The following is a 12,721-nucleotide window of genomic DNA, read 5'->3' on the forward strand; positions in this document are numbered from 1 at the left end:
ATTAGCATATTGGCATTTAGCACAACTTTAGCATCTTGTCCATTTAATCATAGCATAGCAACCATGCACTGTATTTAGATCATGTAGCCACTCATTCTTCAGGTTGTCATTTTGGAGGTCTATGTTGCTGAGAGCCAAATCAACAGACGCAAAATGTCCTTGGAGATAGAGGACAATGGGACGTCATTGGAGAGTGTTGCTTTGTTTTATTTGTTAATTAGTTTCCTCAAATAATGTCTCAGTGATGTGTGTTTTATAATTGATTCACATATTTTTACACACATAAATTAATTAAACTAAGGAATAGCCTAGATTTTAGAAATGATTTTCAATTAGATCACTCAACTCACCTCCAAACCTAGATTTTGGAATTTGATTTCTAATTTGACTAAAATGACTATTGGTTAGGTTTAACCCAATTATAAATCTATTAGCTCTTTAGATGAATTACGACTTTCTTCCATAAACAAATATATTTGAAAATATTTTACAAGTAAAATTTGACTAAACTAGATGGAAATACATTTTTATTAAATTTTTACATTATTTAAAAAAAAAAAAATGTCTCAAAATGATTTTCAATTGAATTATATTTTGACATATGATTCATAATTTGAATAAAAATACTATTAATTAAGTTTAACTCAAGTTTAATTCGGCTAGCTCTTTAAATGACTTTCCTCTATAGAACAAATATAAAATATAATAATAAAAATCTACTAAATTAAATCCCTCAAATTGATTTTGTAAAACTTACCAAGAAATAAAGTCAAGCATATAATTACATCTGTTAATGGTTGGTTTACTCTGAATTTACAAAGAGGAGTGGAGTGGAGCCGAACCTGCCTCAACGGCACTGAACTACAGCCATGGGATGATGGGAGCGTGCCTCAACGGTACTGTTTTTTTTTTTTCCCTGTTACCGTTAGAAAAATCACCATTCCACATTCTTATAAATGGGCAGTTTATTTGAGCAGCATGGGCAGATTGTTCCCTGTTCAATTTTTTGTTTGTTTGTTTGTTTAGTTTGCTCTGGCATGGCCATGCCTGCTCTTATTTTTGTTTTTTTTGGGTGTCTGGTTTTTTCCCACTTTCAATTTTCATGATATTTTTTATATGTTTTGTCTGTGGATGGGGAATTTTGAATGTGGTACAGACGAGAGCAATAGTGAGGAGAGCTATACATCCTAGCAAGTGGCTGATTGGAGTTGCACTGCTGCAGCGAAGAAAATACTGTCATGTAGGATTATATTTGCAGTCGCATTTCTTTATGTGTTTCCTCTAATATGCAAGGAGGTATCAGCAGCACCATATGGAATTGAAAGAGGGGCTCAACAATATTTGGGGTCTCGGATAACTCTCTGGCTTGACAGGCACTCAGGTAATAATTTGATTGTTTTAAGTTCATTTTGCAACAGTTGATTGATATTGCTAAAATATTATTCTATTGTTTCAAGTCTTTAAAGACATACTGGAGTTAACACTATTCTATGTAATCTCTTTGTGATACCTCATTTTTCTCACCTTTTTCCTTTTCTTCTTTAGATTTGTGGATATTTCTGTCAAATTTTTACTTTTCTTAGTGATGTTCTGTTCTTCTTCTTGATATATTTGTTAAATTACATAATCCTTTAGTTAAAAGGAAACAACAAGTCTTTGTAAACATTGCCTGATTTCAGTTTCTTCTCACTTGGTTATGAAGCCACCAAGTGCAGAACAGAGGATAGCATGCATGAATGTAGGTTTATTTAACATTTTGTTGACCACATGTTCAGAATCATATTAGAAATATTGGTTGTAACTAATCCATATCTATTGGTTTCTTTTGTCCGCTAATGCAATCAAGCTATATATGTGTATTTCATATCCTCTGCAAGCATTAGGTATGAATAAAATCATTCAACATTGTTTCAACCAAATAAAACTATAGCAAACAAGGAATTGACACTCCTCAACTTACTGAATTGGGGCAAACCAATGATGAAATTAAAATACATTTTGCCTCGCTTATTATCTTTATTTATTTACAAAACAGTATATGAACTCCATTCTGTATAGAGACAATAATACTGACTGTAAAACTATTTTTACGTAGCCTTGTATCTTTCTAGTATTCAGAGGCAGCAGTTCCACAAACGCCTTTTCGATCAAATCCTGGTGCTCAGGAGGATTCATGCTGAAGTAGCGGTACTGTTGATGTCTATATTTCTTGCCAAAATTATCTCCATCATAGAGTCCCTAAAGTCCTTGTAGGGATTGAATGAATGCTCAAGTAAGGCTACGCATAATTTATTTGTAATTCAAGACTTAGAGACCTTGTAATAGTAATGACTCCATCAGGCAGAATAGTAACAGAGTTGACACTTATGACTCCATCAAGCAGAATAGTAACAGAGTTGATAATAGGCAAATGAAGCCAAACCAAGGACCGTAGTGACTCTACCTATAGATATTCTCTTGAAGTCAAATTGGCGCAGTTCACAAACACATCAGAGCATGTTATCAACACAAAACGTTCACCTACTGTAACTTATCAATTATATTCCAATAATTAAGCCATGGTTTGGCTCAAGTTATTGGCCAAAAAGATTAGACAACAATTTCTGGAGGCCCCTTAAAATAATATGTAGGACATAGGGTAGTTAAAATAATCTAGAAAATGTACAAATAAAATGCCTTCTGGCCCATTTATATTCATGAACACACCTGACTATATATCATTCAGATTTAAATATGAATGGAATATGTGTGGAGGCTCTCTCTAAAAAAATCCTTGAATGTAGGTCACAGATTCATGCTTGGCTAGTGATGTTTCCTACAATGAAGAGATTGTGAGTATGAGGGCGTTGAAAATGTTTTCATTCCCTTCAACTTACCTTCTCCTGTAAATACTAACATACCTTTGTATTATTGTGTAGTTACAGTTGCAAACTTAGCTATATGTAATTATAATTTGTATGTTGTTAGCGTATACCATTGTTCCTTGGGGACTTGTCATTTATGTGTCTTTACCAAAACAAAGGGAAATCTTGAGGAACAATTAATTTTTGAATATTTGTAATACATATATGGGCTATACAATTATATAGTTGTATACAACTACATATTGAATGCAGTTTATGAATAATATTTTTTAAGCTTTTAATGTATATATGTAAGTATATGTCTGCACAATTTACTTAAATACAATTGTAAATCTACTTTTGTTTACCTATAACTGTGAGTCTATCAATTTGCATGCAAAGAAATGTATGTTTGTAGTGTTTGCATACATTCAATTGTATGTTAGCAGCTATTCAAATGCACCTCTTATATAAGTGGTTTATTTAATTAAAAGTTTAGTAACTCATATTTGAAAATTGAAATTGAAAGTTATGTCCATGCAATTATATCTGTAAATTTTGTAGGCATACAACAATATTTGTAAATAGCCCTTTTCAAGTAGAACAATAATCATGAACTTAGAAAAGTAGATTCTGTTTTGATGGATTTATGATACTGACTATGTGGTGCTATTTTAATGGGGTTTATGATATCGACATAAACTGCAAACACATTCAATATGTAGTTGTATACAACCGTATAAATGCATATATGTATTACAAATATTAAAAAATAAACAGTGTTCCACGGGCGTTGGGGACGGGGGGATGGGGGGACGCGTTTCCGGGACGGGGGGACCAAGGGCCTAAATTTGGGGACGGCGGGGGGACGGCGGCGGGGTGGTGGTGCTCATATACTTATACATATACATATAGTACTTGAAAAACTAGTTTTGAAAAGATGTATGACAGTATTACAGTGTAAGAATTACATTTCAAATGAGACTATAGGAAATTTGAAATACTAAATCTAAATACCAAGATTTCTAAGTTGTGTTGTTATATGTAGCCTAATCAAACTTGGAGGTTAGATTTCCCTACTTCTATCGGCGCAGTTTCCCCCTATATTTTTCAACGGGGGTTTGGGGGCAGCGCCCCCAAGTTGGGGTCAAGGGGCAGTGCCCCTTGCGCGTTCCCTGTCGCGATACAGGGTGGGGTCGAGGGGCAGGGCCCGCGAGGCCAAAAATACTTTTATTATTTTCTAAAGGCGTCGGGTGTTATTTTTCTATTGGCCCACGTCTAATTAGAGTTACCCCTTAACCCTCAAAAAACTTAAAAGTCACTTTTTTTTTAAATTTTAATTTTAAACATTGCATATAAGTGGGGGCGACAGGAGACGTCTGGGCGTCTCCCCGTCCTTGGAGAGACGTCTGCACGTCTCTTGAAGGACGGGGAGATGCCCAAACGTCTCCCAAGGAGATGTGGGGAGGTGTCTCCATGTCTCTCTGAGAGACGCCCAGATGTCTCCCAAGGAGACGTCTCCACGTCTCCACGTCTCCCTAGGAGATGCGGGGACGTCTCTGCGTCCCGGTGGCGCTTGGGTGGCGGTGGCGGGACGGCGGGGGACGTCGCGTCCCCGTCCCCTCGTCCCCGAGACGTTTCTGACGGGGGGACGCGCCCAAAAAGGGGGGGGACGCATCCCCGTGGAATGGGGAAAATAAATTATTCCTGACATTACAAAATGTATACATGTGTTACAAAATTTGCAGATGTAATTGCATGCACATAAATGTTGCAGACATACAATTTTATATATACAAAAATTGTACATAGACAATTGCATGGATATAAAATTTGTATACATGCACTTACATAACAAGTGACGTAATAAGCCAAAGTGTGTATAATTAGAGTGATAATTAGGATTAAAAAATGTACAAGTGTGAGGGCTTATAAATTATATTCTATTCATATTCTACTGATAAATTTTGCACCAATGTTATTGAAAAATGGGTTACTAAACTTTTTATTTAAAAACTTAGGAGGTGTCTTGTATAGCTGTTGACATACACTTGCATGTATGCAAACTCTACAGACATACATTTCTTTGCAAGCAAATTGGCAGACATACAATTATAGGTAAACAAAAAGTATATATACAATTATATGTAAGTTGGTTTATGGATTATGGATTGTAGAAGTAGCATCAGGAATGTAGAAGGATCTGGGATGGATTTGAGTGTCATTTTGAGTTGCATAGAAATTGGATGCAATTTTTCCAGAACAATGAGAAAGGTTGGTGGAACTCAAATTAATGATATACCTAAACTTATATAATCCATTGTTGGTTTATGAGTCCATGTTCTATTTAGTTTTCAAGAAGTCAATGCATAAATAGAACTTATAGAAATGCAAAGTATTGCATTCAATTCATCTTTCAGCTAACAAAATTTTTCTTAAAGCATTTTCCTTCCCATTCTATGGTCGAACGGAATAACCTGACCAATGCCAATTATAGGTACTGATTGTGATTTTTCAAGAATTTTTTGTGAATTGATTTCTTTACAAGAGTACAACTGCTCAATCAATATACAAATAGATCAACGCATATAATAGTAATACATAAGACTGTTGCCAAACAATCATCCGGATCCTTCCCTTACAATTTTTTTTCCCAATAATCAATCCCAGCAACATTCATAAAAGAACCAAGGTCTAAAATACAATCTCCTAGAATATTCTTATTCAATATACATAGTTTATATCTGAAAGTGCAATATGTCAACATTCAAATCCTTATCAGATAACAATATATTTAAGCATGACTGAGTAGTAACTGAGTTGATTGTTGATAATAGGCAAATGAATCCAAACCAAGGACTGTTAGTGACCCTATATATAGATATTGATCCGTTGCCAAACAATCATTCGGATCCTTCCCTTACAGTTTTTTTCCCAATAATCAATCCTAGCAACATTCATAAAAGAACCAAGGTCTAAAATTCAATCTCCTAGAATATTCTTATTCAATATACATAGTCTATATCTGAAACTGCAATATGTCAACATTCAAATCCTTATCAGATAACAATATATTTAACTATTTAAGCATGACTGAGTAGTAACTGAGTTGATTGTTGATAATAGGCAAATGAATCCAAACCAAGGACTGTTAGTGACCCTATATATAGATATTGATGAAAAGTCAATACATATGAGAACATGGTATCGACACAAAATATTCATGTCCTGCAACTTATTGTTTGAATGTAAATCTGTCTGACCATCCACTTATTGTTTGAATGTAACTTTGTTTGATCATATAAATCATGATCTATATGATTTCAGTGAAACAAGAGGCCATTATTCAGCCCAGTCAATATTGGTCGTACTTTATTTGAGATTTAATTTGGAAACAAATGATTAAACTTTCTATGTTGGCTTGGACTTTTCTGGACTGTTGATATCTTTTATTGCTAAATCTATGTGGCACAATTAAAATGCTCTAAACTCGTAGCAATATCGTCAGAGTACTCACATCATTTTTTTAATTACATATCCAGTGGTTGAGCACATGTTCAGAATTATATTAGAAAGATTGGTTGTAATTAATCCATATCCATTGGATTGGATTGTCTAGTCCGCTAATGCAATCAAGCTATATATCTGTATCTCATATCATCTACAAGCATTAGGTATGAATAAAATCATTTGACATTGATTCAACCAAATAAAATAATAGAAAACAAGGAATTGACACTCCTCAACTTATTGAACTGGGGCAAACCAATGATGAAATTGATATACATTTAGCCTCACTTATTATCTTTGTTAGTCCCTCCCTTTTAAGGTCAAGACTAATATTTTCACTTCACTTTTTGCAATTAGTATGCAGGTTGGAAACTGTGTCATCAAAGAAGAAATGCAGATGCTGCAGTCTCATTTTCAAATTTTATTTGGCTGGTTTTTCCTTTTTCCTGATTGGAAGCTCATATTTTTTCCTATGATTTTTTATTTTTCTATTTGAAAATAAATGAAAACTATCTGGCCCAATCCCTTGAAATTTTAGACAGTACACAATGCTGGATAGGAACTATCATGGTAAGCCTTTTGACTTTCTCCCACTAGATCTAAGATTCTAAAGCATATAAGAAGTAATTTTCTAATTTTTGTCAACTTTCCAATTGGAAACCAAAGTCCAATCCACCCCTACTAGAGGATACAAATCTTGTCAGTCAAGCAATGTAAGATTCTATTGTTGCTGCAAAGAAACACTGGAGGCTGACTTGCAGTCACCACAGCATGAGCTGAAGGGGATAGAGAAAATTCACCCAGCAAAGGAGCCATCTCATTAAATTCTTAGAAGACAATGAAAGAATTTAAGGAGTCTTCACAGCATGAACTAAAAGGGATGTGGGATCATCTTCATCCATCAATGGAGCCTTCTCATTTAACATCTCAGAAGACAAAGAAGGATTTTGATGAGCCGCAAAAGAGGGCTCTGTAATAGCATCAGCTACCTGAGAGGGTTTTGAATACATGTAGATTCCTACAAAGAACCTAGGACAATAAAATGGTGGGGAAGAACATCTCTCTACCAAGATGCTTGGGTAGCAGATTTCCGTGAGGCTAGAACAGTCTACAGCGACATGGCCCATTTGATAGCACCCACAAGTGCAACAAGATAAAGCAAGACCTTCATAATCCAAGAGCTGAGCACAATATATGCTTTTAGGTCTTTCAAAATGTCTAGCTCAACAGCTGTTCTTTTTGGACTTTTAGTACCATATTCGGCACTAGTGTCTTGTCTGTAATCTTTTGCTTGTATTGCTGATCTAGTTGTATCAGCCGGACTTGGTGCATAGCACCATATATCGTACCTGCTCTGTTGGTTTTCTTGGTAATCGATCTCTAATTAAAAAAAGAAATCTAGATCAACCTGAATACAGGTAAAGGTAGTATGGGAGAAGTAGAAGTTGCTCTATCTATTGATAGGAATCTTCCTAGGGAGTTTTCAATCGGTGCCAAGCAAGAATCAATCCAATTTACTGAGCATCAACTGAGAAACATACACAACTAAATCGAGACTATCTTATACGAAGACGATGGACAACCCTGTTTCATTATATGTTGAGTAAACTCTACCATAAACCTATCTTGTTCCGTTTAGAATTCATTTTTGTTTACTAATGTGGAGATGCATAATATTTGTCATATCAAAGGCTTTTAAGATGTTACAGAAGGGCATTAATAACACTGCGTAAAAACTGATTACTGCAGCTTGAGAAAGTATTAGGGAAAATTTGAGAGTTCTATGTAACTAATTTATACTAATTTAAGCGGTAATCTGAAATACCATGAATGCAGTAAGTGTCAATGGTAAATTTACTACAAAGTTAATGGAATTAAATAAAACGCAGTATTCAAAGGTTCCATCAATAATAATACTGTTCAAGATGTGAAATTCTTACAATTATTCTAATTTATGAGGCTGATTGGGCGGAGTATAATTACATTTGACTCAGTAGAAACAATACAGACATAGGTGGAAGCAATCATCAGTGGAAGTAGATCTATTGGGTTCAAGTTTGTCCAAATTCATATCCATATTTCTTCTTTGATTCCATGGTTTCCAACATGCATACTAATTGCAAAAATTGGATTGAAAAGAGCTATGCTTCTGTGGATGTTGGAACTTCCTGAGCGTGATGCTGTTTTAGCACACAAAGGCATTAAAAAGTGGAGTTCAAAAGACTGTTCTGGTAGAAATTTTCTGCTCTCGATCTCCAAGTGAACTGTTGCTGGCGAGAAAAGCATATTATCTGAAGTATAAAAAATCTTTGGAAGAGGACATTGCTTCACATACAAGTGGGGATTTCGAGAAGGTATCCTAGTACCATGTTGCCATTAATTCTTCATGTCAAACCTAACTTCCATTAATGAAATTGAACATGAAGAGTTTCTAAGGCTTAAGAAAGATATAACTCTTATGGTAATGTTATTTGGCAGAAATGAGTTGGATTTTGTATATGTTTGTAAACATTATGGATTGTGGAGGCTTGAATTCTTTACTTTTGTATATGTTTGTCAATATAATATTTTAATGATATCAGTTTTTCACAATCCATAACGTTCCATGCTGCTGTTTCTAGATTTGATCATAGTAACATGTTGTCATAACTTTATTCCTGAACGGTTATATAGCTGTGATGGTCTAAGTTGTATATTAAATATATGATGCATTTGACATCTTGAAAATCCCAGCATGATACAAATTACACAAGTGTGTAAATATATATTATCTAATCTCTCATTTAAGATCATAAGCACTTGTACTATTTGCTGATGCAATTAAGACTGCAGGTCTGAAGCCCATAAAGTTTAAATACAAAGTGAGAAAACTAATCAGCAAATGTTGTTGGCCAGTGTAAATTCACAAGCCTGAATGTGTTTCTGGTTATACTTATGCAGCTCTATATTTCAGTATATAATTAATGCGGACAGGAATTTCATTAGAGTTTGTAATTGCAATTGTCTTTATAGATATAAGTTTATAAACAAGGGTTATATTTCAGCATCAATCTGCGACATAAATCAACTCAATTTTTGTTACTGTTTGGCATGTTTATTGCATTTGGCAGGGATTGTAACAGCAAAGTTCTTCATATGATGATAATCCCATGACCAAAGCTATATTCCACTTGTTTCTTTAGAATATTATTTAAATCCTCTTTCAAATTATGTGCTTGATATTGACACACAACAGTCACAATCTTGTGAGCTTAGATTTCAACTATCACTTTATTTGATGCAGATTGCAATTAAGGTGTAGAGGCTATTTTCCTGGCTTAGGATGACATTTTAGATGTATCATGGTCTCATCTGGTTGTTTACATTTGATATTCATATGGTTGCCTCTATCGTGCTTTGCTTTCTTACGCAGTATTTATTATAATATATATACTTTTTTACCATTTTTCCTGTATATGAGATGCTGCTTTACCCTAACGCATCATATTGCAAGTAAGGTGTAATGTTGTTTCTGGACTCTTTATTTGTCATGCTTTCATTCAAGTAAGGTTTTGAGGGCATGGTATGATTTTTCCTTGAAATAGATTCTCGGTATACATTCATGTGATAAGTTTGAAATGGATCTCACTCCAATAGAAACAAACTTTCAAAGTTTACTTTCATTTATTGTATATGATTAAAAATTAGTATTCTAGGACGATGTCTGAGCATTGCCCTTTGTTGGTATCTCAGGATCTTTACTCTGCTATACACCCTGGATTCATAGTTTTAAGCCTATTTTCTGGATGTGGATATGAGTTCAAATGTTTAACTTCCTGGCTAACACATCTTGAGGGCATATGTTCCCCTAGCTGAGATGTGGATGCTGCAAGATATGAATCAGGCAGAATTTCCACTTAACATCATTAACTGATATCATTGCTACTGACAATAAAATTAAGTGCCATAACTAATAGAAAATTGAAATTTAAGTCCCCTAAGTGTGAGGAGGTTCACCAGTCTTTGAAGAAAGCTTCATGTGGGTCAGTGTTACTTTTATCAAACTGATCCAAAATTCTCTTTGTTGTTTTCTCTAGTAGACAGGGTAGTTTAAAAAATCTAGAAAATGTTCAAATAAAATGTCTTCCGCCCCATTTATGTTCTTGAACACACCTGACTACAGATTATTAATGGAAAATGTGTAACTCTAGGTAAATCCTTGAATGGTGGTCTGATAGTTGGAGAAATGGTGATGTTGTAATAGAAGAATAAGTGATCATTTTAAAGAGAGAGGACGGCATTGATATTGGGATTATTAGATCTCCATTGGGATCATTACTTGCTTGAAATGAAGTCTTAAATCGAATGTGAGCGATCCTGAAATCAACATGTAAAAAAATTGTCAGCGATTATGAAAGACAAGCTTAAAGCAGACAATGCGCTATTGTATCCCATTGCAAGTTTGAAAAAACCTATTGTAGAATCTAATAATTAAATTCCCATATTTAAGTTCACAATACATAAAGTAGAAATTGAAAAAGCAGACAGAACACTCGATCATTTTATTAATTATGTAGCACACATATAAATAGTTACAAATAATCTTGACTGAATCTTACAAATTTGCTAACTGGTTTTTAAAGTTATAGTGATTTTTACAGCAACTATAGTTGATCAACAGCTAATTGGTATTGTGTGACAGCAAATTGCACTTAACTAAACATATTGGACACCTAAATAATATTTGATGACACACAAAACACTCCATGAATTATTCATTTATGTTGGAGCATTTATTCCAACAACATACCTAGAATTCCATCCTTAGTGCCAACCTCACAATTCCTTTTCTTCTTTGAGAGTACCATGAAGGCAGTGAAGGATCCTCTTAGATTCTTTGAACCAATGTAGCTCATGAGGTTCTTGTGTGAATCTTGAAACCATGCCTACTACATATAAAGTATCAGGCTTGGTATGAGTCAATGATGCAGAGGCTTGGGTCCATGACTAAAAACATCCCTTCATATCAGGTTCAAAACACACATCAATTTCTTTTGTAGCAACACTCACCTAAAGAAAACTTGAACACATAGGTTCTCTCAAGCCACTAGGCTACACAAACCACCAAAAGTGAACATCAACTTCACAAACTCAATCCAATCCTTGGAATACATTTCATTAGGCCTATTACACGTCTAAGGCCAACTTGAAACTCACAAACATGCAAACTTCACCAAACCCTTATATCCTACTCACACAAGCCACTTCCCTATGATAACCCAACTTGTCCATAAACTCATCTCACAATGACAAAAGGTATTTACCAACCAAGGAATTCACATCAACACTATGGAGTCTCCTCAACATGGGTTAACCACCATTCCCTACCCTCCCAACCAACCCAAGAGGTCATAACAATGCTCAATGTGGATTCACTGTTTTTGGGACAGTCATACAAATTGCGGGGACAGTCATATTTACATAATTCATTCCTCCTTCTAAGGACTCCAAACATTTGTCTTATGGTGAAGGGCTTCTCTACCTTCCTCTCAGACAACAAACTCATCAACAAGACCACTTTTCAACCGTACAAGAGTAATGATTTAAGACACTGTCAAATTGTGACAGTCAACATGAAATTTAGGACAGTCATGAACTATGGTCATTTTAATTGATTCCTTTGGTTTCCAACACTTGGTTTGTATTTGGGACACTTTACCACACCCTTCAACTCCTTCACCAACCTTCCTAAGCCCTCTTTGCACTTGAACCACGTTCAAAACATCAACAACTTGTTGTTCATGATAGTTTGATTTTCAGTATGAAATGTAGAAAAACACTCATTCATAACTTTTCAAAGAATAATCATTAAGACAATCGCTCTGGTCAGATCTTAGAATGCCTAGTTAAATTTTATTTCCCCAAGTTATAGTTTGATCCAACGGTTAAAACATAAGTTACAAGGGTTTTACCAAAGCGGGTAACCCTTGGCAAGGTTTTGACAGTTTTTACAAAAAAATGAAGATCTTTCTAAAAAATTAATGAATGGAAATGAAACAAAGATCAAACTCTTGAGAACTCACCTTTCTATCATTACCAAATTCCTTAGAATGCAAATGAATGAGTTTCCAATGAGAAAACAAGAGAAATCAGCTGTCACATCTGAAACATACAGCAAAAGTGCAGGAAATCACAAACTTTTATTGATGTTCTTCTTCAATACATTGAACAACCAACCACACTCAAAGTGGGAAGGACCTCTTTAAACATTCTTCTGGCCTCTCATCAGTTGTAACCACCTTTACAACTTGATTTGAACAACCAACACATAATTACCTCCAAAATGCAAATTTTGCTTGACAACTTTTGCTCAAATGGAACCTAGACCT

General features: G+C 34.8%; 1 long non-coding RNA gene across 5 annotated transcripts; it reads left to right on the plus strand.

The window, feature by feature from the left end:
* The first annotated feature begins 794 nt into the window (after positions 1–794).
* On the plus strand, positions 795–10,798 carry LOC131060379 (uncharacterized). 5 transcript variants are annotated; one of them, XR_009110340.2, is made up of 3 exons: positions 795–896; positions 1,157–1,381; positions 10,086–10,798. It is a non-coding gene; the product is annotated as an uncharacterized LOC131060379 (long non-coding RNA). The 5 variants fall into 5 exon arrangements; XR_009110339.2 differs by lacking the exon at positions 10,086–10,798 and adding an exon at positions 9,464–9,611; XR_009110337.2 differs by lacking the exon at positions 10,086–10,798 and adding an exon at positions 6,711–8,939.
* The last annotated feature ends 1,923 nt before the right edge of the window (positions 10,799–12,721 follow it).

The sequence above is a fragment of the Cryptomeria japonica genome, chromosome 4 (genome assembly GCF_030272615.1).
Source record: "Cryptomeria japonica chromosome 4, Sugi_1.0, whole genome shotgun sequence".
NCBI classification, from domain to species: domain Eukaryota; kingdom Viridiplantae; phylum Streptophyta; class Pinopsida; order Cupressales; family Cupressaceae; genus Cryptomeria; species Cryptomeria japonica.